Below are 27,923 nucleotides of genomic sequence, written 5' to 3'. Positions count from 1 at the left end.
TAAAACTAAGGCCCTCTCCATCAAGGGCAGGCATCCTGTCTGGTGGACCCCAGCCATAAACAAATTATATAACAAAAGAAGGAAGCTACTGCACGACAGAGCAAAATCCCATAAAGAGAAGGCATCTGTGATCAGCACTAGTAGAAAGCTACGTTCTCTCATAAAAACATCCAAGGCCGACCTTGAGAGAAAAATCGGTGTGGACACTAAAGATAACCATAAGGCCTTCTTCAGCTATGTTAGAAACCTGGGCGGAAACCCTCAGATATGTTAAGAGTTAGTTCACAATGACAAAAAATACACTGAACCCACAGATATTGCCAACATTCTGGCAGACAGGTTCAGTGCAAATTTCTCCCCTCCCTCACCCCCAAAAGAAGAAATACTTATCCCAGCTGAATGTAACCTCCCTGTCATCTCAGATGTTCAGGTGAGAACCGCCCTCAGCAAAGCTAAAAACACAGCATCAATGGGACCTGACGGTATTCCGGGTTGCGTGCTACGTGAACTCCAAGAGGAGCTAAACCCGCACATAAAAATGCTATTTAACCTTAGCCTTACTACAGGATATGTACCTGAAAACTGGCGTACAGCAACAGTAGTCCCACTCCACAAAGGAGGCACCTCTACAGACCCTGGTAACTACCACCCCATAAGCTTAACCAGCCTGGTCTGCAAAGCTATGGAAAGAATCATTATGGAACTAATAAACAGAGACATTGGGGACTTACAGACACTTGATCCCACCCAGTTCGGCTTTGTAAAAGGCAGAATCCTGCCTTTTAGACCTGGTTGACTTTTTCGAAACAGTCACTAGAGCCATTGACGAGGGCAAAGCAGTCCATACAGCCTACCTGGACTTGGCTAAAGCTTTCGACACAATACCCCACTCTGGCATCATAGACAAGCTCAACAGCTTAAATGTAAATCCATATGTCACAAGATGGGTGGCAAACTGGCTAAAGGATCGAACCCATAAAGTCAAAATCGCTGGAGCCATGTCAGACTCAAAGCCAGTGACAAGTGGTGTCCCACAGGGCTCTGTCCTGGGACCCCTCTTGTTAGGCATTTATTTCTCAGATGTGAAAGCGAACATGAGAGGGTTGTGGCTGACAAAGTTCGCAGATGACTGCAAACTAGGCGCCATAGTCGATACACCAGCTGACACATGCATCCTACAGAAAGGCCTCACTGAAATGGACAACTGGTGCTGGAATCATGGCCTTAAACTAAATGCCAAAAAATGTATAGTCATCCCCTTTGAGAAAAACAAAGTGCCCACAAATTATCATATAGGCGGTAACCCACTGAGTACGGAAAAAGTAATCCGAGACCTGGGGACCCAAGTCGATGGTGACCTCTCATTTGACACCCACGTTGCCAAAGTGGTTAGAAAGACTTTCTACCTTGCCCACCTTATCATGAAGGGATTCACATCCAGATCAAAGGAGGTCATTGTGCCCATGTACTCCTCCCTTATCAGGCCCATGATTGAGTACAATGCCCCATTTGATATGTACCTCACCCGGCACTTGCAACAGCTAGAGAGACCCCAAAAGTACCTCACCAAGAGGATCAAGGGTCTCCAACATATGTCATATGCTGCCAGACTAAAGAAACTCCAGCTCTATTCAGTAGCATACCGCCTACTCAGAGGTGATCTGTGCCTGATGTACAAGGCCATGTCCAATCAGGAATTGATGGACATGCTCCACCTCAAAAAATCCAAATCCATCAGAACTACGAGAGCTAAAGATTTGAACCTAAGCACAAATATGAATAGGACATGCTGGAGGGACAGATTCATAACTCAGAGGCTTCCCATACTCTGGAACAGAATCCCAGTTCATGTTAGGCAAAGCCCCTCACTGACTCTCTTCAAGAGAAATCTTGACGAGTGGATGGGAGATCATAGGTTTACCCCAGGGGTCATCTCTGTGTCACTACTAGACAGAGGCACAGTAAACTAATTCTATTATATAAGGGGGTCTTCACTGTGTCACTACTAGACAGAGGCACAGTATTCTAAATCTATTCTGCACACTTTTGTGGCGAAAGCCACATCACGATGGCTAGGCTTATAAATGCTCCAGGGCAGATAGCCTAGTACCAAACTATGAAACTATGACAGCTAGGGAAGTTAGGTGTGAAGGGGGATGGGAGATTAATCAAAGTAATACAATTCAGGTTTCACCAAAGACTGCAGTTAGCCATTCTAAAAAGAAGCAGCTACAAAAAGCACTTTGAAAGTCTGTTCTGTGGCATTTGTACTGTTTGTGTTTTAAGTAGTCATTGAATGGTGTGAAATGTTACTTAAAACTTGACTGAAAGACAGCAGTGAATACATGTAAAATCAGTGCAGTGACAGGAGCTTTAGGAAGAAAGAGGCCTGTGTGATGTAATTTCTTACAGATAAGCACTGCATTATGGGATAGCTAGAGGCAGACTAAACAATAAGAATTACTTCAAGATGCCAGACCCCATGTGGTCAGACTCAGAAATTACGTATAAAAATATTTAAAAACCTGTAAATAGTCCCAGAGTGGTGTTAAAATGTAGGAAATACAAACCATGATAAAATAAGCATGTGTTTTGAGTCTGTGGGTGCGATTCTCCTTTAAATGCTGTCTTTAATTGCTCAGTTTGTTTTAACTTTCAGGGGTAAATGCTGTCTTTAATTGCTCGATTTGTTTTAACTTTCAGGAGGTGAATTCCTGAAGTACAGAAGGCCAAAGATGGGAGACACCTCCATTTAGAATCTTGAAGACAGAACTGATTGAAGTTAAGAAAAACACATGCTGCATCAGGAGAACAGTTTACTGTTACTGTAACCTATTGTATTATTTTGTGAAATATTTTTATAAATATTTAAAAGGTGTATACATATGTATTGTAAAAATGTACAATGTATGTAAAGTAGTATAAATTGAGGAGTTGCACAGCTCCTGTTAATAGTGGAGACAATGTTTGTTGTGCTGTGTGCCTATATTGTACAGTGACCTGTGTATGTATGTATGTATTTTTGCCACAGTTAAGCTTAAATCTAGTTATAATTTACAGCATACATCACTGCTGCTTAAATATTGTATAATGTACTTGTGTAATTCTATGCAAATATTGCTTATGTAATAGAAATTGTTCTGTAAAGATACATAATTTGTTAAAATGTTTTAATTTTACTTATCACAACCATGTGGTAGTATGAACTGTTACTTTTTAAACTTAAAACACGCTATGCGTGATATTTTAAAATAAGCAGATATGAAGGAAAAAGCACGTTAATCTCAGAGACATGTAGCCTTAGCTCTTATGGTTCATTGTTTTGTACTGTAGTGTACTTATTTTACTGTACAGTAACCCTTGGTGCGCTTATTTTACACTGCAACCTTGTTTGCCAAGTTTGTTAACCTTCTGAGAATGGTAGGAATGTATATGTCAGTTGTGCAGCTACATTTTGTATTTGCTTAATGAGCAGTTAAAGGGCTGTCTCTTTTCTATTTACGGGTGGGCAGAATTGATTCAGAAAATTTTGCCAGGACTTTGTTGTATAAATATGTGAAAATCACTTTTTTGCATAATCAAAATTTAATTATTGTAAAAACATCTAGGCAGAAGCATCATACAAAACTGATTTGTTTCCTTCCTTTAGTAATGTGTTTTGCCACCCCATGGCAAAGTGTTTATAGTGTTTCTTTGCACAAAATTGGACCCTTTTTTTAACCATCAGGAAAAAAGTACATCAACCTGCTTTTATTAACATTATTCTGTTAGTTGTATCTCAAGAGGTTAACACTGCATGCTGACACATTTGCTGCTACTTATGATATAAACTCACCAGACTGAGTCCATTTTAACTTGGGCATCTTCTGGGTATTTTGGCACTTGTTTTCAGATACTGAATATTCTGTTTTTGGCAGCAAACAAGTTAACATGTTCTCTTTCTTTTTCATCCCCCGCCAGTCTTACTAAATAAGCTACTGTCTTAAGCACACTAAGGGTTAAACCTCTGGAGTGTCTACTTGATCAGCTTTCTGCCTGGCATGCAGACTTGTCTGGACATGATGAGCTAAACTCCTGGTACAGCAGTAGTAGTGACTTGATCTGAGTATCTGAAAAGTTTTGCAACAAAATTGCACAGCACTAATTGGAAGGTACCTTCAGCTGCCATGTGCACAGATGAGCATGTCATTGGTAGTAATGTCTTCCCTCTGCTGTTGCTTAGATATCTGTATGTCAGTCATTTGATAGTTTTTTTTGGGGGGTGGGCTTGACTGTAACTCAGCTCAACGTGTGCTGTTCCCTTGCTTTTTTCCTTTTCTGTCTGCTGCTTCTGCACAGTGTAGGTGAGTTCTCTCTTTGTCATATTGGCAAAGGGAGAAGTCAGTGGCTGACAACTGTGTGTTTTTATTTTTGTTTGTTTGTTTTTTTGTGATATTTATATTTTTGTATCATAAGAATTTTTGCAGTATTTGTCATATGCCAGTTTATAACAAAAAATGCAGGGATTTTTTATTTCTTTTGAAAACACTATTCCAGTTACATTTTTACTTTATAATGGAATCTTTATATGTATAAAGTGCTTACTAATGTTAAATAGAAAAGATTATATAACATTTATGTTACAGACTCATTGTAGCTTTTTAGTATGAGGATGTAAAAGGAAAAAAGAGATATTCAAACTGGGTTCACACACTGCCATTTTTTTTGGTAGGAGTGGGTTTGTGTCTTTTCATTTACAAAGATAAATGTATGCCATATAATTTATTTATATGAAAATTTATTTTTGTAGTGTATATAGTAGTCAAGTCTTTTGACAGAACTATATTTTTAAAGAGTTTATATGTAATGGTATTCCATTGGAACAGAGGCATGGTTGCATTGCACACTTTCAGTGTAAATTCTACAGGGGTGGGGGTTATTTAACAGTGTTAAAAAAGAAAATAATAATAAAAAAAAAGTCACAAGATTACAAAAACACAAATTTTATTCCAGTTTGTGATCAGGTGCATTTACCATTTTACATCTTGAAAGTGGAATTTGTACAAGTTCTCTAAATATTAATGTACAAACACTGCTAGATCTTCTAACAAAAATAAAAAAAATATTATAAATTAAAAGATGTATGTGTATTTGTCTGGTGTAAGATGGAGGATTTACTTTGCATGAAGCCAGGAGCTTGGCACTTTGTGATTTTGTTTGACCACAAAAGGTATACAGTGATGGAATTTTACAAAATGGTACACATGGCTCACTAGAGGATACTTGTGTCCTTTTAACAGTTTACCCACAGCTGAAAGGGAATGAAATTTTATCAGTCCTTATAAGTCACCCAGAGGCAGCAGTTTGTCCTTTAGAAGCTGCATACATTGGTAAATGTTCTGCATTTTGAGTACTGATTTCTATACTCACGCTGTGTCCTAACATACATATCTTCTTTTTCAGATTCTACAACGAAAAACAGGCTTTGGCTAAATTTTTTTTCTTGTCTATGCTTAATTTGTTTTAATTATGTTCAAGGAGAAAATATGGTCATGTATTAGGTTAACGGCTGTACACAGTGGACTTACTCCTCTTAGTTTTAGGTAAAGTTCATAGGCAAATACTGGATTTTTAGTCTGTAGACTATTATTAGCTTAATAACCAGAGGCTAGAATCAAGCCTTAAACTTTGTATGTCTGAGGTGAAGACCTTAACCGTTATGCCAATCTTTTCTAAAAGTATCATGCTGCATTGGGCAAGAATTGAGCCCGGGCTTCCGGCATGGCAGGCTGGAATTCTAACACTGAACCACTAATGCTCATGTAAAGGTTTGCCTTATAAATTTTGTGGCATTTTTTAAAGAAGTAGCATCTGCATTTCAAAAGGGCTGGCAGTTAATGCTGCTAATCTTGCCCTTGTTAAGGTATTCAATGCTTTCCCACGTAAGGCAATAATTAAGTTATAAATAATTCAAATAGGTAGAACCTGTCTATCTTAATATGGGTTACTAGTAATGTCCCACATGACTCTGTACTAGGACCACTTCTTTCTGGACTGCTCTTATAATTAAAAGTGGGAAATGGGTCATGGATTACGAGTTAATGTAGAACAGCATAATTCAGTAAAAGATGCTGAAGTTGTACATAATGGTGTACAAAAATGCACACCTGCTACAGTAGTAATGGCCTCACTTTTAACATCATCATCCACATGATCCTTGGCAAAAAAAAAAAAAAACTTACATTATGATTCCAAAATGCATGGGCAAATCAGAAAAAATACCATCATTAAAGTTGTCTGGCAGTTAGCTCAGATGATAATGAGCTGCATCTTGTCAGGGTTTTGAGTTCTTTAGTTTCCATATGATTTTAGTACAGAGTTTGAGTCCCTCAGTCTCCATTTGCTTAGAACACTTAATGCCTAGTGGGCTTACCCAGTTAATGAATAAGTAAAACAAAGATTCTGGGGAGAATGACTGGCAGATACACATACTGGTTGAAACTTTAAAGTGTTGCCTAAGTTAAAAAAAAAACACTCTGTAACCCATCTAATTGTAAAAGGCATGTCTAGTCACTCAAGAGGGATTATTGTACCACTTTATACGTCATTGATCCAACCCACTGTTAAATCCAGAGAGGTCAGGTACTGTGTCTTACTTCTCATTATGCTTTTAATATTTACAACTACACTGATATGTACATAGGGCCAGAATACCACAGCTTCTTTCTTAAAGGGTTTAAGTTTATACCCTCAGCTCAGGCTAATGTGTAGAGCACTCCCATAGATCGTACTCCTCACTAGAAAACTGAACTTTAAAATTTTATTTGGAGATTCTTCAATTTCGACCCACCCTTCTAGTCACTTGAAAAGAAAAAGTGTCGCAAAGCCCCCCCCCCCCCATCCTGCCTTGAATATATTTGAAAAAGCCTTTTTGAGAGATATAAGCGGCGTGCTAGATGACAGCAGCAGGAAGGCTTTTGTAATTTATGTAAGCAAGATAAAGATATCTTGTACAGTATCACAAGGGACAAGAATATCAGGTGTATGTCATTCTGGACCACTTGGAGTATATTGGCAGAATGTTTACACTATTGAATTTTGAATCTGGGTACAGTGTGGTCTCAATTAATGAGATCAGCATTGCTTACAGGGCGATTAACTGCTGATGTTCTTCATGTTTCACTGTTGCAGTCATCACATTCGGGTTATCCCTGCCAGAGTAGCCCTTGGCCGGCCCAAATACCAGAACCTTGGTATTTCTGCGTCGCTTGCTGTCACTTGAGGGCTGACATCAGGTCATCAGTAGTATAAAGTAAGGTAGCCGACACCATTGCATCAGTCTTTCATGCCGTGGAGCCTGAAGCAGTTCACAGAAGTGCTGGTCAGCCGCTAACTGAGTTTTCGTCTCCAAATTGAAGTTGAAGTCTTCTAAAGCTAAGTACCCCATTGGGGATCCTTTTTTCTTGCACTAATCAGAAAAAGTTAATAATTCTCTCACCTGTGGAAAGCAAAATGCCACACTGAGACTTTCCACTCTTACTGCGTCACTTATTTAGGCCCAGACCACGATGCCCCTGTTGTCGTTTCTGTGCTTTGTTCAACACCAGAACTATCCATTGTCAGGCCCTTATTGTAGCCCGATATTTTTATTTACAGTCCTTGAATTCCAATATAGCTTTGGTAAGCCATCCAACAGCAGATCGTCCAAAAAAACGTAAAGATAGACAGACAGACTGCACAGGTCAAAACCTACCAACGACACTTCCGTTAAGCTAGTCATTAAGTTCTCCAGTACTCAGTCGCTTCTACAGCCCCTGATGCCTGCTTCAGTTGATTCGCAGGCCGCTACCAAGACCCTTTCGGAGTCCGGTATACCACAGAACTCTTCTTCGACTAAGGATCCTGCGGTCATCTCTACCTTGGATGAGTCCGTAGCTGCTGAGCAGACACCGACTACTGAGGAAGTCCTTTGCACTACCAAATCTCGCCACAAACCAACGTCTTTCTTTGCGACTACCATTCTTTCAAAAACAACCGAGTTCTTAGGCCCAGGGTTCGTACCACACCCAAGAAACCAACGACCCACTCTCAGGTGCCTGCTACCTTGCCTCAGTCTCCAATGCTTAAAATGGCGGAAGACCTTATCATGCTGATCAGGGGAAGCCAAGCTACTCCCTCAAAAAGGAAAAGAGATCTGTCCCCTGTAGTTTTGTCTGAACAAGAGTCACATGAATCTGATGCATCTGACTATGAAGACATGCAACCCCTTTCCTCTTATGAGGTTTCTGATGCAGAGGGCTCCATTCCTTCAGCCTCTCCCCCAGAGGATTTTTCCTTTGGGGAAACCCTGCATACTTTAAGGGAACATTTCCAATGGGAGAGTCAGGACTACCCTCAGTCTAAAAAGAGACTCTGGGAATTCCTAGATCTTCCGCAGCAACACAGATCCTTGGCCATCCCCCCAGTCCTGGATGTTGTGGAGGATGTTTTACATGAATCCAGCTTGACTCCTGATGCCCTACCCCCTGCTGCCAGAAAACCAGACCGGTACTAGAGAGTCCCTGACTTGCACAAATATCTTTTTAAAAATCCAACAGCTGACCCTGAGGTCATTTTTTAGGGGCCAAAAGGGATTAAAGCAACCTCTGCTAAGAAACCCACCCCCTGAGACAGGGATTCCCAAGCATTGGACAGATGGGTTAGAAAAGTGTACACCTCAGCTGCTCTTGTTATCAGGGCACTAAATTGTCAGTTCCATATGCTGAAATTGAAGCAACATACCTTGGAACTCCTTAAACAAAAAATGTCGTCATTCCTGCTTGGGCATAATCTAAAGATTTACAAGACCTAATGCATTCTGCAAGTCAAGTAACTAAACACACTTTACACTGGGGTTTTGATGCCCTAAAAACCTCTTGCAGGGCAGCAGTCACTGGATCTGTCATTAGAAGACATGCATGACTTAAGGAACAGCTCCTGCCAGACCATGTCAAATCTAAGTTGGATGCCCCCTTGCACAAATATAACTTATTTGGCACTAAGGCAGAAGAGGTCTTAAAAAAGATGGAAGAAAAAGCAAAATCTATGCAAACAGTTAAGGATTTCTTACAGGTCCAACCCCCTAGGTTCAGCAGACATTGTCCCTCCAAGCACTGGTCCTTTCCTGCTCCGAGTAAACCGACCCAGCCTAGGCCCTGTGGAAACAGACTCCCCAGATAGCAGCCCCAGGGAATGCAGAGATCTAAGCAGTGGACTACCTCCACTTCAAAACCAGGGAGTTCTAAGCCACCCCCTTATGGTAAGAACTCACAATGACTCACCTCCTCCACCCCCTCCCTCTGCCCACCTTCACTTAGCCCTAGGAGGAAAACTCTCCTTTCACTCAAGCACCTGGCCACCATTACCAAGGACAAATGGGTTCTGAACATTGTGTCTCAGGGATACAAATTTTACTTCTACACCCTTCCAACCCCAAAAGGGTTCCCAGATCTACCACCAAATCAGTGGGCAGAGGCTCAAAAGTAAATCCTTTCCATGCTCACTATGAGGGCATTAGAGCACGTCCCTGCAAAACAAATAGACCAATGCTTCTACTCCAGACTTTTTCTGGTGCCCAGAAAATAGGGCACCTGGCACCTCATCTTCAATCTATCCATTCTAAACACCTTCCTGGTGATCCTAAAATTCAAAATGCTCACCCTCCAGCAGCTGCTACCCATGCTCTCCAAGGACGCTTGGCTAGCCATCCTAGATCTAAAAGAGGCCTACCTCTACATTCCCATCAGGGAATCATGCAGGAAATATCTCCACTTCAGGGCAGGAACTCAACACTTTTAGTTCTCTGCACTTCCCTTTGGCTTATCTACTGCTCCCAGAGTTTTCACAAAATGTCTGGCTCTGGCCATTGCCTTTTGCAGACAAAGAAATATTCAAATTTACCCATACTTAGACAACTGCTTTATTCAGGCAGACAGCCAGGAAAAGCTGCTTAAGCACCTGGCCTTTGTAAAGACCCTACTAACCTCTCTAGGGGTACACAGTCAATGAAAAGAAATCCAAACAGGTGCCCACCCAAAGGACAATCCTCCTGGGAGCAAGTCTGGACACAGCATCCCAGATGGCATACCTTACACCAGAGAAACAAATTTTCCTGACAGCCTACTTCTCTCAACTAGCCACCAAGCCCCAGCTATCTGCAAGGAAGATCCTGCAAGTTCTGGGGTTCATGTCATCTTGCATACTACTCATTCCATATGCCAGACTGCATATGAGGAAACTTCAGTGTTACCTAAAAAGCAATTTGGTGTCAACACTCTCAAGACCTGGAAACTCTTCTACCTATAATTCTTTCCCTCACTTTTACCAAGGATTACCAGCTGCCTCTCTCCTCCAAATCCAGGGCAGGGTTTGCCTCTGCAGTCTTGCAGGGCATCCTAGCCAGCCCCTAGGTTCCTTGACTGCCTCCACCCATTTCCTCAGCTTTGGGAATCTACCCAGATGTGATGACTGCAACAGTGAAACATGAAGAACATAGTACAGTTGTGTGCACTTAGCATAAATCTAGATGTTAGAGTGTCTTCACTGTTGCAGTCCTGGTTTCCCTCCCTCCATCCCCCTTATTCTCTTTCTCCTTTTATTACCATTCTTCATTGTTCTCCTTTCCTTACAAGGGACATATTGGTATTTATTTTCCACTGGTGGGGTTCTTCCACCAGAACCTGGCCCCCTATTTTGGGGGCTCCTGACAGGTTAGGGCAAGAAAAACTGATGTAATGGTATCGGCTACCTTACTTTATACTACTGACGACCCGACGTCAGTTCTCAAGCGACAGCAACTGATGCAGAAATACTAAGTGTCTGGTGTTCGGGCCGGCTGAGGGCTACCCTGCCAGGGATAACCCAAATGTGATGACTACAACAGTGAAAACACTCTAACATCTACATTTATGGTAAGTGTACACAACTATACTTTTAACACCCTGTCCCTGGGGCTGTATGATTTCCTTAAAGTTCATCATCCTATGATTCCAAAAATCTTTGGGATCCCGAAAATACATTCAAGTATTTCAGACCCCCCCATGCGGCCAACTGTTGCAGTTCGGGGCTGTGTGACTGAACCACTGGCAAAGTTTATTGATTAAAAACTAAAGAAACTTTGTGGTAAATTCAAGTACATTATTTCTGAATGATGTTCGTTATGTTTCACTGTTGCAGTCATTACCACTGGGTTATCCTGCTGGCAGGGTACCCGCAGTCGGCCTGAGTTCCAAAGTCTAGGTCTGGTGTCTGTTGCTATCGCCTCTTCCCTGACATCAGTGCGCCACGGGTATAAAAGATGCAGTCGACGCCATTTTATCCAGTCTTTTTTGCCGCGCGGTGCCCGAAGCAAAAGCAGTTCGCAAGTGCCGGTCGGCCGACTCCTGAGATTTTCAAATTCGAATTTCAGAACCAAAGTCTTCATTAAAGCTAAGTACCCCGTTGGGGAAACTTTTTTCTTGCTCCAGACCGATGTCAGAAAAAGTTAATTGTATTTCTTGTGGGAAGCAAATACCTCATAAGGATTTTCATTCTTACTGTATTCCTTGGCTAGGCCCAGACCACGACGTTGCTAGTTGTCGGTTTTGTGCTAGATTTAACCAACGCCCTATTAAGCGTTGGTACGATTTTGCAATACATTATTTTGGCAGAAGATTCAGTTATATAATGCTGTCGGAACAACCGACGACCGGAGTTTATAAAAAGTGCAAAGAAAAAGAAAAGGACAGGCATCCGAGGTCCAAAACCGACAACGAGGCTTCTGTTAGGCCTGTTGCCGGTTCTCAGTGAGGCGCTTTCGCAGCCCCTGACGCCCGCTACCTCAGAGCCACAGGCCACTTCAGGCTCTCACGTGGAGCTGACTAGGCCGCTGGAAACTCAAGGTATTGGACACTCGGAAACTATTCCCTCATATGGGTCTGGAGCCGCTGAGCAAGCATCGGCTTCTGAGGGTGTTTTCAGACCTACACAGTTGTCTGTAAAACCATCTTCAGTAACAAAGGCAAAGACAAAAGCACCTCTAAAGACAAAGAAACAAGTACAGCATTCTCCTGGACAGGCCTCCATGCTTAAAAAACAGATGCTTAAAATGGCCGAAGACCTAATTACTTTGATCAGGGGTTCCCATCCCCCTCCTGATAAGAGGTCTAGGCAAGAGATAGAATATAAATCTTCTGATCAGGTTTCCATTTCCTCTGATTCCTCTTCTGAACAGGAATATTCCCTTCCTCCCTGTGAGGATTCTGATGCTGAAGAATCTATCCCTTCAGCCTCTCCTCCTGAGGATTACTCTTTTGGGGGGAGACCCTGCATACCATGAGGGAGCATTTCCACTGGGAGAGCCAGGATTACTCAGAATCCAAGAAAAGGCTCAGAAACTTCCTTTTATTACCTCAGCACAGGCCCCAGGCCCCTTGCTATTCCTCCTGTTTTAGATATTGTAGATGATGTATTTTCAGAGTCCGGTCTGTCTCCTGACTCTTTACCATGAGCTCCTGTTAAGCCAGACAGATACTACAGGGTGCCTGATTCACATAAATTTCTCTACAAAAAGCCCACTGCTGACCCAGAAACTATTTCTCAGGGTCCCAAGGGGGTCAAGGCTTCCACTGAAAAAAAACCTATCCCCTCTGATAGGGATTCAAGGGCCCTGGACAGATGGGGAAAAAAGATTTATACTTCCGCTACCTTGGCTGTAAGAGCTTTAAATTGTCAGTTTCATATGCTTAAGTATCAGCAATATCTTATGTCATTGCTTAAACAGAAAATGATGGCAAATTCAGAATGTGCAGAAAACAAAGAAATGCAGGATTTATTGCATGCAGCTGAACAAGTGGGAAAGCATACTTTGCAATGTGGTTTTGACTCTAGAGGCCTCCTGCAGGGCCGCAGTTACAGGTTCCGGTATTAGAAGGCATGATTGGTTAAAAGAACAGAATCTGCCCGATCATGTTAAAGCAAAACTATTAGATGCTCCTTTACAGCATGATACTTTGTTTTAGTGTTAAAGCAGAAGAGGTCTTGAAGAAAATGGAGGACAAAGCTAAATCTATGCAAACAGTGAAGGATTTCTTACAGGTACAGCCTCCCAGATTTAGCAGAAACTGGCCTACAAAAAATTGGTCCTTTCCAGTGTCAGACAGGCCACAAAGAGGCAGATACAGACGCCCCAGAGGCAGATCACAGCCCCAAGGCTCATACAGACCTAAACAATGGGGTGCTTCTACCTCCAAAGGTGGAGAGGAAAAATCACAGCCATACAGGAAACAGCCTCAATGACTTTCCGCTGCCAGCACCAAGCACTTATCTTCTGGCAGCTCCTGTGGGGGGAAAACTAGCACTTTTTTCACAAAATTGGCACATGGTCACCCAGGACAAATGGATCATAAATATCGTGTCTCAAGGTTACAGGTTCCACTTTCACACCCTGCCAAGACCACACGGTATGCCAGACTTGCCACGCAATCAATGGGCAGAGGCAGAAAAACAAGTTTCATCTCTCATGGACATGAGAGCCATTCAAGTACCACAGCAAGAGCAGGGACAAGGATTTTAGTCAAGGCTATTCTTGGTACCCAGAAAGGACAAAGCCTGGAGACCAATAAATGGACCTGTCCATCCTAAACACATTCCTGGATATTCCAAAATTCAAAAAGTTAACTCTGCAGCAGCTTCTGCCCATGCTGGGCAAGAACGCTTGGCTTGTGACTTTAGACCTAAAAGAGGCATACCTGCATGTTCCAATCAGACAATCATGCAGAAGATACCTCAGATTTATAGCTGGCTCAATGCACTACCAATTCTGTGCACTGCCCTTTGGCTTATCTACTGCGCCCAGGGTCTTCACAAAATGCCTGGCACCAGTAATTGCATTTTGCAGACAAAGAAGAATACAAATCTATCCTTACTTGGATGACTGCCTTATTCAAGCAGAGAACAAGGACATTCTACTACAGCATCTGGCGTTTGTAAAAAGATTACCAACAGGTCTAGAGTACACAGTAAATGAAAATAAATCAAAAGTTGTACCCTCTCAAGAGATAATATTCCTTGGTGCAAGCTTAAATACAGCTGCCCAGATGGCTTATCTCATGCCAGACAAGCACAGACAACTGACTACTTATTTCACAATGTTGGCAACAAAGACCCAGTTATCTGCAAGAAAACTTCTGCAGGCGTTGGGCTTCATGGCATCCTGCATACTACTAATTCCATATGCAAGACTGCATATGAGGAAACTTCAGTGGTATCTAAAAAGTGTTTGGACTCAACATTGCTACAGCCTTGAAACAACAATTACCCTCATTCCTTGCCTGCAACAGGGAGTTTCGATGGTGGGCAAAAGCCTGTCACCTCAACACGGGACAGCCATTCACCTTACCCACAACCAGGAAGATATTGACAACAGATGCATCAGATTATACCTGGGGGGCACATATGGCAGGAAGATGTATTCAGGGTGCATCGTTCACAAGTCAAATGCATCTACATATCAATCAAAAAGAGATGCTAGCTGTTCAGAATGCCCTGACAGCCTTCAAGGACATAATTCATCCAAGACAACTACTGATAAAGACGGACAATATTACAGTCATGTGGTACATAAACAAGCGGGGGGGGGCACACATTCTTACCCCCTCTGCAGACTAGCCATGAACTTGTGGGAAACGGCACTGACCTACCAAGTACATCTGCAAGCACAATTCCTGCCAGGAAGGATAAATACTCTGGCAGACGAACTAAGCAGAAACCTAATGGATCCCCACGAGTAGAAATTGGATCCACAAGTATTCAGCATGATAACAAGGAAATGGGGATGCCTGGACATAGACCTATTTGCCTCTCCTCACAACTACCAATTACAGAGATTCTGCACAATGATTTATCACAGGCAAGCATGGAAAGTGGATGCTCTATCCTTCAGCTAGAAAAACCTAACAGTATATGCTTTTCCTCCTCTGCCTCTCCTCCCCAAGGTACTCCTCAAGGTCAGACAAGAGAAGCCAAAAATGATACTGATTGCCCCAGACTGGCCCCGCCAGCACTGGTACCCAATCCTAAACAGCTTGTCTCAATGCCCAGCTTGGACATTACCTCAAATTCCACACTTATTGACCCAACAGGACAGTATAATACTGCACAGCCAACTCAGGACCTTAAACCTGGTGGCATGGCATATAATGTAGCCATTCAAGACTCCCATCTCTCTAAAGCAGTGATGGATGTTAGTTTGGAGGCCAGGAGGCCTAGCACCAGAAAACATATGCAGAAAAATGGAATAGATTCTGTGCTTGGAACCAGTTGCAAGGTATTGACACAACTGCTCTAAATATTCCTCAGATTTTGCAATACTTAACTGAGATGCTGGATAAAGGCCTTTCCTTTTCATCAATTAAAATTCATGCCTCTGCTATCTCAGCTCATTACAATACAGAACCACCTATTTTTTTTCATCCATTACTAAGGCAATTCCTCAGAGGGGCCAAAAACATAAGACCTCCAAGGAGAGCATCAATACCTGCATGGGACCTCAACTATGTCTTGGAAAAAGTCACACTGCCTCCATTTGAGCCAACCTCTACAGCTGATATAAAATTCTTATCCTGGAAAACAGCTCTGCTCCTAGCAATTATCTCCGCTACACGAGTTTCAGAGTTACAGGCACTCATGGCTGTGGAACCCTTTATCATTTTTCATCCGAACAGGGTTTCTCTAAGGACAAACCCTATATTTATGCCTAAGGTAGTGTGGCCCTTAACCAAACAATTCATTTGCCTACTATTTTCCCAAACCCACAGAATAAGGGTGAGAGACTTCTCCATTCTTTGGACATTCACAGGCAGCTACGCTTCTACTTGGACAGAACCAAAACTTTCAGAAAAACTGAACAACTTCTAGTGGCATATGCCGCAGGATCACAAGGAAAGCCTATCTCAAAACGGACTATTTCAAAGTGGATAGGCCACTGCATTCATTTCTGCTATTCACAGCATGGCAAATCAGTGCCTAAGGGCATTAGGCCACACTCAACCAGAGCAGCAGCCACTTCAGCAGCCTTCCTCAGAGGAGCACCAACCAAAGACATCTTAGAGGGTGCAACTCGGAGTTCAGTGCATACTTTTACAAAGCACTATCACTTGCCTCTCTACTCTAAATCCAGGGCAGGCTTTGCCACTGCAGTTCTGCAGGGCCTAATAGCTTCTCCTAATCCTATTTGGCACCAGCCTCCCAACCTTAGCTTTGGGATTTAACCCAATGGTAATGACTGCAACAGTGAAACACGATGAACTTAGCACAGTTGTGTACCTACCATAAATGTAGATGTTCGAGTGTATTCATTTTTGCAGTCCAAGTTACCCTCCCACCATCCCCTTTTCTTACTGGAACCTATCTGTACTTCTCTATCCTATACAACCTATGTGGTGTATTTGCTTGTAGATGAAGGAAAAGTTGTTTTTTGTGTATGCATGCTTATTGGCATTATTTAGCTTACCTTTTTAGGGGCACCTGACATCTGGGGCAAGAAAAACTGAAGAAAATGGCATCGGCGCACTGACGTCAGGGAAGAGGCGACAGCAACCGACGCCGGACCTAGACTTTGGATCTCAGGCTGACTGCAGGTATCCTACCAGAAGGATAACCCAATGGTAATGACTGCAACAGTGAATACACTCGAACATCTACATTTATGGTAGGTACACAACTGTACTTTCCTCGTGTTTCACTGTTGCAGTCATTACATTAGGGTAATCTGCTGGCAGGTTGCCCTCAGTCGGCCTGATTAACAAAGTCTTAGGTCCTGCGTCGGTTGCTGTCCCTTCTTCCATGACGTCAGGTCATCAGAGGTATAAAACATGCAGCCGATGTCATTACCTCAGTCTTTCTTGCCGTGCGGTGCCCGAAGCAGAAGCAGTTCACAAGTGCCAGTCGGACGACTCCTGAAATTTTTGTTTTCGAGTTTCAGAACCGAAGTCTTCAACTTAAAGCTAAGTGCCCCGTTGGGGAAACTTTTTCTTGCTCCTTACCGATGTCAGTAAAAGTTAATAATTGCATTACTTGGGGAAAGCAAATACCTCATAAAGATTTCCATCTGTACTGTATTCCTTGCCTAGGCCCTAACCACGACGTACCTTGCTGTCGGTTTTGTGCTTTATTTAATCAGCGCACTCTCCGTCGTCAGTACATTTTTGCCTCTAAATATTTCGATTCTCGGTTTAATTATCCAGAAATTACGTCGATTAGCCATCCGACTACCGAAATTTCGAAAAAAAACACAAAGATAAAGACAGAGACAGGCCGTTGAGATCCAAAACTGCCGACGACACTTCTCCTAAGCCAGTCGCCAGTTTGCCGGTACTCAGTGAGGCACTTTCGCAGCCCCTGATACCCGCTACATCTGACTCGCAGGCCTCTACTGAGACCCATTCAGAGTCTGGTATGCCGCGAGATACTTCAACTATGGAACCCGCGGATGTCTCTACCTTGGATTGGTCCGGAGCTGCTGTGCAGGCACCGGCTTCTGAGGGTGTATTCAGGCCTACAGACTTGCATATCAAACCAACTCCACATTCAATACTAAGGCCTAAATCTCGATCTATGTAAAAAAAAAAAAAAAAAAAAAAAAAAGATGCCCAGGCCACATGTTCACGCCCCTATGCCTTAAAAACAAATGATCAAAATGGCTGAAGATCTAATTACTCTACTCAGGGGTAGTCAACCCCCCTTCTTAGAGGCCTAGGCCTGAGCTTGACTATGAATCTTCTGATCAGGACTCTGTTTCTTCTGACTCTTCTAATGTCCTGGATTTGTCCATCCCTACTTATGAGGATTCTGATGCAGTGGATTCCATTCCCTCTGCTTCCCCCCTGAGGATTTCTCTTTTGGTGAAACTTTACATACCTTAAGGTAACATGTCCACCTGGAAAGTCAGGAATTCTCTGATTCAAAAAAGAGGCTTAGGGATTTTCTTCCTTTACCTCAGCATAGGCCTTTGGTTATACCTCCTGTACTAGACATTGTGGATGATGTGTTTTCGGAATCCAGTATGGCCACTGATTACCTGCCTCCAGCTCCTTGTAAACCTGCCCGATACTACAGGGTTCCTGAGTCCCACAAGTTCCTTTTCAAAAATCCTGTTGCAGATCCTGAAACCATTTCTCAAGGGCCTAAGGGCATTAAGGCTTCTACTGCTAAAAATCCTACCCCTTCTGATAGAGACTCCAGGGCGCTGGATAGATGGGGTAAAAAAGTTTATACTTCTGCAGCCTTGGTTATCAGGGCTTTAAACTGCCAATTTCATGTTAAAATATCAACAGCATATTATTGGACTGCTTAAACAGAAAATGATGTTGATTTCTGACTGTGTGGAAAATAAAGATTTACAGGATTTATTGAATTTTGCTGAACAACCTCTTGCAGGGCTGCTGTTACTGGGTCTGTGCTTAGAATGTATGCTTGGCTTAAGGAGCAATCTCTGCCTGATCATGTTAAAGCAAAATTGTTGGATGCTCCTTTAAATCAGGACCGCCTGTTTGGCAATACAGCTGAAGAAGTTTTAAAAATGATGGAAGATGGAGCTAAATCCATGCAAACTGTAAAATATTTTTTACAAGTGCAACCTCCAAGATTTAGTAGGCACTGGCCTACTAAGAATTGGTCCTTTCCAGCTCCTTCCAGATCCTCTCAAACCAAATCCAGACACACCAAAAGCACCAGGTAGGAGACTCTCAGACCTAAGCAATGGGGGGGGGGGGGCTCCACTTTCAAATCTGGAAATAACAAGTCACCCCCCTATGGTAAACCGTCTCAATGACTTTCCTTTAAAATTACCAAGCACTTACCTTTTAGCCGCCCGTTTGGGGGGAAAGATTGCTTTTCATGCAAAAAACTGGAAACTCATAACCCAGGACAAATGGGTTTTAAATATAGTGTCCCAGTGATACAGATTTCATTTCCACATGTTGCCAACACCAAACGGGTGGCCAGACCTGCCACCAAATCAGTGAGCAGAGGCTCAGAAACAAGTACTTTCCCTCTTAAACATGGGGGCTATTCAAACGGTACCAGAAGAGGAAAAGGGACAAGGTTTCTATTCCAGGCTTTTCCTGGTACCCAGAAAAGACAAATCATGGTGTTCACTTCTGGAACTGTCTACTCTAAACACCTTTCTGGACATTCCAAAATTCAAGATGCTGACTCTTCACCAGTTACTTCCTATGCTAGGCAAAGATGCCTGGTTGGCAACTCTAGATTTAAAAGAAGCTTACCTGCATGTTCCAGTCAGGGAATCTTGCAGAAGATACCTATGCTTCAAAGCAGGCTACTTGCATTATCAGTTCTCTGCACTGCCCTTTGGTTTGTCTACTTCGCCCAGGGTATTCACAAAGTGCCTGGCTCCAGTAATTGCATTTTGCAGGCAAAGAAATATTCAAATATATCCATACCTGGACGATTGTCTAATTCAGGCAGAAAACCAGGCCATGCTCCTAAATTATCTGGAATTTGTAAAAAGGGTTCTAACTTGTCTAGGATACACCATAAACGAAAAGAAATCACAACTGGTACCCTCTCAACAGATCACATTCCTGGGTGCAAGCTTGAATACAACTGCCCAGATGGCTTTCCTCACGCCAGAAAAGCAAATTCATTTGGTAACTTACTTCAAACAAGTGGCCACAGAAACCCTGCTCTCTGCAAGACAAATACTGCAAGCCTTGGGGTTCATGGCCTCCTGCATTCTTCTAATTCCATATGCAAGACTGCATATGAGGAAACTTCAGTGATACTTAAAAAGTCTATGGAGTCAACATTGTCATAGCCTGGAAACAATGATTCCTATCATACCTTGCCTACGCCTGGAGTTCCTATGGTGGGCAGAGGCCTGCCACCAAAACAAGGGACTGCCATTCACACTACCCCCTGCCGCCCAAACCCTAACTACAGACGCATCAGACTATGCATGGGGGGCTCACCTGGCAGGGAAGTGCATTCAGGGCAAATGGAACCCAAATCAAATGCACCTACATATCAATCAAAAAGAAATGTTAGCTGTACAGAATGCTCTAACAGCCTTCAAGGACTACATTCTTCCAGGACAACTAATGGTAAAGATGGACAACACTATGGTTATGTGGTACATAAACAAGCAGGGGGGGTACACATTCCTACCCCCTCTGCAGACTAGCCGTGGCATTGTGGAACACGGCATTGAGCTACCAAGTGCACCTACAAGCTCAATTCCTGCCAGGAAAATTAAATACACTGGCAGACGGACTAAGCAGAAATCTCATGGACCCACTCATGTGGAGACTGGAACCACAGATTTTCAACATGTTGACAAGCAAATGGGGGAGCCCAGACATAGATCTATTTACCTCCCCCCGGAACTACCAGTTGGACAAATTTTGCACAAGGACTCCACACAAAAAAAGCCTGGAAAGTGGATGCTCTGTCCTTCAGCTGGAAAAACCTGTCAGTCTACGTCTTTCCCCCTCTGCCTCTACTCTGCAAATTCTGTTAAAAGTCAAACAGGACAAACCAAGAATGATTTTGATTGCTCCAGACTGGCCACGCCAACACTGGTACCCACTCCTGTGCAGTGTGTCACAAATATCTCCATGGCACCTGCCTCAGACTCCTTCCTTACTGTCTCAGCAGGAGAACCAGATTCTGCACCCTCAGCTCCCAACATTGAACCTTGCAGCTTGGCTAATCACTTAAATTCACCCTTAGCATCCCTCAGCAAACCTGTGATGGATGTCATCTTGGAGGCGAAAAGACCTAGTACCAGAAAATCGTATGCTGACAAATGGAAAAGATTCTGTGCTTGGAACCAATCTCAAGGGATGAGCACAGCAGCACCCAGTTTACCTCAGATTTTACAATACTTAACTGAGATGCTTCACAAGGGTCTGTCTTTTTCCTCCATTAAAATCCACACCTCAGCCATTTCAGCTCATTACAACACAGAACCTCTCCTCTTCTCTCATCCTCTGCTCAAGCAGTACCTCAGAATGGCCAAAAACTTGAGACCACCCAGGAGAGCTCCACCCCCTGCCTGAGACCTTAACTTTGTATTGGAGAAACTAACTCTACCTCCTTTTGAGACAGCTGCTACTGCAGACTTAAAATTTATTTTTGGAAAACAGCCTTCCTTCTAGCAATCACTTCAGCTAGAAGGATATCTGAGTTACAGGCCCTTATGGCAGTGGAGCCTTTCATCATCTTTCAAGCGGACAGGGTGTCACTCAGGACCAATCCATCCTTCATGCCCAAGGTGGTATCCAGTGTGGCTCTTAATCAGTCCATTCATTTGCCAACTTTCTTTCCCAATCCACAGAACAAAAGGGAATGGATTCTGCATTCATTGGATGTGCACAGACAACTTAGATTCTACTTGGACAGGACTAAAACTCAAAGAAAATCTGAACAACTGCTGGTAGCATTTGCTGCAGGGGCAGAGGGAAAGGCTATTTCAAAACAAACCATTTCTAAATGATAAGCCATTGCATTAATTTCTGCTATAAGCACCATAGAACTCTATCCCCCAGGGGATCAGATCTCATTCCACCAGGGCTGCATCTACTTCTGCAGACTTTCTCAGAGGTGTTCCTACCAGGGATATTCTAGAAGCTGCTACCTGGAGTTCAGTTCATACTTTCACCAAGCATTATCATTTATCAGTTTTCTCTAAATCCAGAGCTGGATTTGCCACTGCTGTCTTACAGCTGGTCCTAATGCAGTATAAATCCATCCTCCCCAACCGTAGCTTTGGGAATCTACCCAAATGTAATGACTGCAACAGTGAAACGCGAAGAACATAGTACAGTTGTGTACACTTACCATAAATGTAGATGTTCAAGTGTATTCACTGTTGCAGTCCTGGCTACCCTCCCTCCAGCCCCCTGTTTTTCTCTGACTATACCTCTACTTTCTGTTACTATACTTAAAAGCCTTTTTGATGTATTTGCTTTTGGTTGGAGGTATATTTTTGTGTTTTAAATTTAATTTGCTCCCCATTCAGGGGGCACCTGATATCTGGGACAAGAAAAACTGAGGTAATGGCGTCGGCTGCATGTTTTATACCCCTGACAACCTGATGTCATGAAAGAAGGGAGAGCAACTGATGCAGGACCCAAGACTTTGTTAATCAGGCCGACTGAGGGCAACCTGCCAGCAGATTACCCTAATGTAATGACTGCAACAGTGAATACACTCGAACATCTACATTTATAGTAAGTGTACACAACTGTACTTTCTTGGTATCTATTGGATAAGTTTGGAGGCAGTGAATGTGGAGATGAATTTTTGTTGGTATTGTGACATTCAGAGCCTATATACCATTATCCCTCATGAGGAAGGGCTCAAATGCTTTTGAGAGATGGTTACCAGATATGGATCTCTCTTGGACATTGATAACATGCTGGTTTGTGATGTGGAATTGGTGCTGCAGAGAAATTTTCTTTCATTCGAAGGAAAATATTGCAAGCAGTTGAAGTGTGTAGCTGTGGGGGTCACATGTGCCTCCATTTTTGCTAATATTGTCTTGCTGAGGTGGGAACTGCAAATGGTTTTCAAGCTTGGTTTCTTTTCACATTGCGTTGGATATTTTCACTCCCTGGACAACTTTTTCATCATCTGGTCGGGAAGCAGAGCCCAATTTTTTGAATTTATCATGCAACTGGAAGCATCATCGTTCTTCAAATTCACCTGCAGCATGGATAAAAGTCGTGTTAATTTCCTGGATATTGTAAATTTGGAAGAACATGGATGGAGGTTTTGTTACTTCCATTTTAGGAAGCCAACATTTTATAACCGTTGTTTTGTATTTTTCCAGTTGTCACCCCTTTCATCAGAAGAAAGGGGCTGTCGAGCCAGTCATCAGGGTGTCTTTTCTTACATCAGATGAAACCTATATTGTGCAATTTGACAAACTTAAATCTATGTTCCTGGCTAGAGGGTACCCTTGTGCACTGATTGATGGAACTGTATCATTAGGTCCTTTGTGAGAGGAAAAGGTAAATATGCACCTATTAGTAGTAAGCATTTAAAACAATATCTGATTTTATTGGTGCTGTAGTATGTGCAGCAGAACAGATTCAAGACTTTCATTTTAACATAACTTTGCACTATTCTGTTGATATTAAGGACATTCAGAAAATTATTTGTAAAAATTGTTTTTTTGCTTCAATGTGGTGATGAGTTAAAATCGTTTGCATCTCCACCAAGCTTCACTTTTACAAATAAACCAAACACTAAGAAGATATTTGAGAGGCCAGCTAGTCTACTTTCAGAAACAGTTTTTCTGATAACAAAATGTGGGTGGTGTAAACAGTGTCATTTCATTGAAACCAATCCAGAGCGTCCATTATATGAGCAAATTTTGGACCTTAAGCCACGATGTAAATTTAACTGTTACAGTGAGAGGGTAGTCTATCTTGTAAAATGCTGCACCTGTACTGCATTTTATGTTGGCAAGACTAAAAATGCCTTAAACAGAAGAGTCTTTCAGTATCACTACAGTATTGTAAAGAATGACAGGAGTGCTTTGGCAAGACATGATTCGCTTTGTGGTGACCACTAGATTCAAATTTCTTGTGTTGGAGTAGATTGCTACAGGTGCTTACTGCAGTGACTGGCAGAGTTGGTTATTGCAAAGAGAGATGTACTGGCAGCTTTATTTGATTGCTGCCAATTCTCCTGGTCTAGCAGAATTTGTATCTATTGTGAGTGAATTGAAGTTAAGAGCTGCCAAATTGTAACAATTCTTTTGTGTTTAGAGTGCACTGCACCTTTAATTTTTTTTTTTTTTTTTACATTTTTTTACAGCCTTTTTCATTATTGGTTGTTTTTTGGGGGGGGAGGGGGGGTGTAATGATGTAATTTCCTATAAGTATGGTTCCTTTTCCTGTATGACATGAAAGCTCTTAACTGTGATGTTTTAACCTATTAAATACTCTGGTAGTTGACTCATGGCTTCCTGGTCATTTGTTCTTTCCTGTCAAAATTTGAACCTATTAAAAGCTTCAGGAAATGTCATTATATTCTGCTTCCTATAGGTTATTTACAGGTGATCTCTGCTTGGCCTCTTAAAGCAGTGAATGGTCCAGAAATAAGTGACACACAACATTCCATAATACTTTCCAAAGTTATGGAATAAGCTACCAGTTATTTTTAGGAGCAGTTATTATTAGGAAAAGTTAACTATCACCTTTCTTCAAAGTGTGTGTGTGTGTGTGCGTGTATCTATATTTAGGGTCTACTTTAAAATAGCGAACAATCAGATGATCGAATGCTGTTAGAGCGAACACTATATGTCAAACCGGCAAAATAGTGAACGGCTGGAACAGCAAATTTTTTTCCCAGGGAAAGAAATCACTGGGCCGGCCATCCGGGTTGTGCCGCTTCCTCTATTGTAGTGTGATCTCGGAGTTGGTATATTTAAGTAGGGGGGTGTGGGGGTCGATGCCCTCCACTTTATTTAGTGTTTTTATTTTATTTATTTTATTTATTTATTTGTTTATTTTTGGGAACAGCAATTTTTTTTTCCTTGGGGGGAAAAAAAATCTCTAATGTCCTTCAAGGATGCATCTGCAGTCATCACATATGGGTTGTCCTGCCTCAGGCAGCCCTTCGGTCGGCCGGATTCCAAAGTCTGGGTCCGGCGTCGGCTGATGTCACCCCTTCCCCGACGTCAGAGCGCCTGGGGTACAAAAGCGTCAGCCGACGTCATCTTCCCCAGTCTTTCTTGCCACGTGGTGCCCGAAGCAGAAGCAGTTCGCAAGTGCCGGTCGGCCAGCTCCTGTAATTCAGCTAAACCGAAGACTTCAAAAGCTAAGTACCCCGTTGGGGACTCTTTCTTGCCTCAGCCGATGTCAGATAAAATTAATAATTGCTTAACTTGTGGGAAACAAATACCTCATAAGGATTTCCACTCTTACTGCCTACCTTGCCTAGGCCCAGACCACGACGTCTCAGCCTGTTCCGCCTGTGCTTCCTTCAACCGACGCACTCTAAGACGTCGGTCGGAGTTTGCAGAGGAATTTTTTGGGGCTAGTTTTGCTTACAAAATGTCGTCGGAGACTCCGACTTCACATTTAATGAAGAAACGCAAGGACCGACACCCGTGGTCCGCGATTTCGGCTGAAACCGCAGCCAGGCCTACAGCGAGTGTCTCGGTTTTGGCTGAAACCGAGTCCTTGGTAATACCGTCCACCGAAACCATGCAACCGACAACCTCGGCCCCGGAGCCAACTACTGTCTTGGTTGTTGAATCTCCTTTGGACTCTGGTGTCCAGGAACCTTCCGACACCATTCCCTTAGACAAAACTACAGCAGCACGTGGTGCAGCCAGGCCTCCTGCATCCATGTCTGTTAAGGCATTCTCTAGGGCTAAAGCTGCGAAACACTCAAAATTTATGCCTCCCAGGGTTATCCCTCAGGGACTCACTACAGGTTCTCAGATCCTTAGTCTAGCAGAGGACCTTATTTCATTAATTAGGGGCTCTCAGCCTCATCCAGACAGGGGTTCTCAACCTTCTACAGCAAAAAGGCCCAGGGTTGAGCCCTCTGATCCCCTCTCCTCAGATGAGGCCTCTGCTGGCTCTGCCCTCTCAGACTACCAGGAGGAGGCTTTTTCGGCCTACGAGGATTCAGATGCAGAGGAATCTATCCCTTCGGCCTCCCCTCCTGAAGAACTGTCTTTTGGGGAAACTTTGCACACTATGAGGGAGCATTTCCAATGGCAAGGCCAGGAATTCTCTGATTCCAGGAAGAGATTAAGGACATTCTTGCATTTGCCTCAGCATAGACCTTTGGCTATTCCCCCTGTTTTGAATGTCATTGATGATGTGTACTCGGAATCTAGCACAACCCCTGACACTCTCCCTCCAGCTCCTGCCAAACCTAATAGGTACTACAGGGTCCCGGAATCACATATTTTCCTTTACAAGGCCCACTCTGCTGATCCAGAAACTATTTCCCAGGGCCCTAAAGGGGTTACAGCTGCCACTACAAAAAATCCACTTCCCTCTGAAAGGGAGTCCAGGGCTTTAGAGCGATGGGGTAAAAAAGTGTATACTTCTGCTACCCTTGCTATGAGGGCTTTAAACTGTCAATTCCATATGATACAGTACCAAGAATATTTGTTAGATGAATTGCATAAAAAGCTGTCTTCTCCTGAACCCCTAGATCACAAATCTCTTCAGGATCTGGTACATAACTCTCAACAGGTTAGCAACCATTTTTTGCAGTGTGGTTATGATGCATTGGAAGCTTCATGTAGGTCAGCTATGACAGGTGCAGTTATACGTAGGCATGCTTGGCTGAAGGAACAATCTCTGCCAGACCATGTTAAAGCAAAGCTTCTGGATGCTCCACTGGAAAAGCAAAAGTTATTTGGCTCCACTGCTCAGGAGGTCTTAAAGAAATTTGAAGAAAAGGCAAAATCTGTACAAACAGTCAAAGATTTTATGCAGGTCCAACCACCAAGATTCAGCAGAAATTGGCCTTCCAAGAACTGGTCCTTTCCAGACACGGACAGATTTCAGAGAGGCAAGAACAGGCATGCCAGGGGTAGAGGGCAAGCTAGAAGCTCCTACAGAGGACGTCAGTGGCAGCATCCCAACCAGAGAGGTAGTGCAGGGCCTACAACTGCTGCACAAGGACAGACTCAATGACTTTACCTTGACACCGCCAACCAGGGCTCAATTGGAAGCACCTCTGGGCGGAAAGCTTTCCTTATTTTCAGAAAATTGGCACATTATTACAAGGGACAAATGGACACTACAAATAATAGACAAAGGATACAGGTTCCATTTCCACACATTACCGAAAAGAAAAGGTATGCCAGACCTGCCACCAAATCAAAGGGCAGAGGCTTTGAAACAAATTTCCAACTTAATGAAAATGAAAGCAATAGAAAAGGTTCCTCTCGCAGAACAAGGCCAAGGATTTTACTCCAGACTCTTCCTTGTTCCAAGAAAAGAAAAGCAATGGAGGCCTATTCTCGACTTGTCTGCACTAAATACTTATCTCATTGTGCCAAAATTCAAAATGCTGACTCTACAACAACTCCTTCCCATGCTGGGCAAGGGGTCTTGGCTGGTAACTCTGGACCTCAAGGAGGCATACCTGCATGTCCCTATCAGACAAAGCTGCAGAAGACACCTCAGATTTCTTGCAGGTTCAGAGCATTATCAATTCTCAGCATTGCCCTTTGGCTTATCTACTGCGCCCAGAGTATTCACGAAATGCCTGGCATCAGTAATTGCACACTGCAGACTTCAGGGGATGCAAATATACCCGTATCTGGACGACTGCCTTATACAAGCGGACAGCCAACAAATCTTGGTAAAACACTTGAATTATGCCATATATCTTCTTCAGGCCTTGGGATACACAGTCAACATTCAAAAGTCAAGACTTGTACCATCCCAAAGAATAACTTTTCTGGGTGCAGATCTAGACACAACCACCCGAATGGCTTTCCTCACAGAAGAAAAACAAAACCAACTACCAGATTACTTCAAAAACCTGTCAAGGCAAACTCAGCTGACTGCAAGGAAAATCCTGCAGGCCCTGGGTTACATGGCTTCTTGCATTCTTCTGATTCCTCAAGCAAGGCTACATATGAGAAAACTCCAATGGTACCTAAGGAGTTTATGGACTCAGCACAGTCACAGCTTGGAAACTGTGATACCACTCATCCCATGCCTTCAAAGGGAATTTCTGTGGTGGGCTCAGGCAAGCCAGTCAAACAAGGATTTGCCCTTCAGCAAACCAATAGCCAGCCAAACCATTACAACGGATGCTTCAGACCACGGATGGGAAGCGCACATGGAAGGAAGATGCATTCAAGGACTATGGTCACAAAAAGAGCTATGCATGCACATAAACCAAAAGGAAATGCT

At 43.0% G+C, this 27,923-nt stretch overlaps 1 protein-coding gene across 1 annotated transcript in view; it reads left to right on the top strand.

Annotated features, from left to right (window-relative positions):
- PTCH1 (patched 1) overlaps positions 1-5,117 on the top strand; it is a gene marked incomplete in the record, with an annotated part of 1,119,051 nt that extends 1,113,934 nt beyond the window's left edge. The window contains 1 exon segment of the mRNA XM_044059325.1: positions 2,704-5,117.
- Between the last annotated feature and the right edge of the window lie 22,806 nt (positions 5,118-27,923).

This window comes from Protopterus annectens, chromosome 17.part0 (assembly GCF_019279795.1).
Source record: "Protopterus annectens isolate FY-2018-M chromosome 17.part0, PAN1.0, whole genome shotgun sequence".
In the NCBI taxonomy this organism is placed as follows: Eukaryota; Metazoa; Chordata; order Ceratodontiformes; family Protopteridae; genus Protopterus; species Protopterus annectens.
This window is presented reverse-complemented; position numbering and strand designations above follow the sequence as displayed.